The sequence below is a fragment of the Cryptotermes secundus genome, unplaced genomic scaffold (assembly GCF_002891405.2).
Source record: "Cryptotermes secundus unplaced genomic scaffold, Csec_1.0 scaffold399, whole genome shotgun sequence".
In the NCBI taxonomy this organism is placed as follows: Eukaryota; Metazoa; Arthropoda; class Insecta; order Blattodea; family Kalotermitidae; genus Cryptotermes; species Cryptotermes secundus.
In genome coordinates, this window is record NW_019727096.1 from 762,726 (window position 1) to 763,114 (window position 389).

Here is a 389-nt window from a genome sequence, read left to right on the forward strand (position 1 = left end):
TGTTCTGTATGTAGGTAGCGGCCTTATGCTGGGCTGATCACCCGTCCAAGGAGGCCTACAGTCTGTTTAAAAAAAAAGATTACGCAACGGAAGTAGCGGCCAGGGCCCAACACAGAGATTTAGAGAGCCACTGATGAATAATTGAATGAATCAATATCTAAAATACAATGTGTTCCGTTCAAACATCCCACATTTGAATTAATAATTTCGAACAAATTGTGATAAAATATGGATTAACACTAGATGAAAGAAAAACTCAAAGAATTTTATTTCCATTTTTCTTCGGTGAAGCTACAGTATCTGGTTGCGTATACCTTGATATGTTAGAACAGTTCCTGTATCCCCAGGTAGCCGATCTGCAGCCTAACATAATCCTCCAACGCGATGGA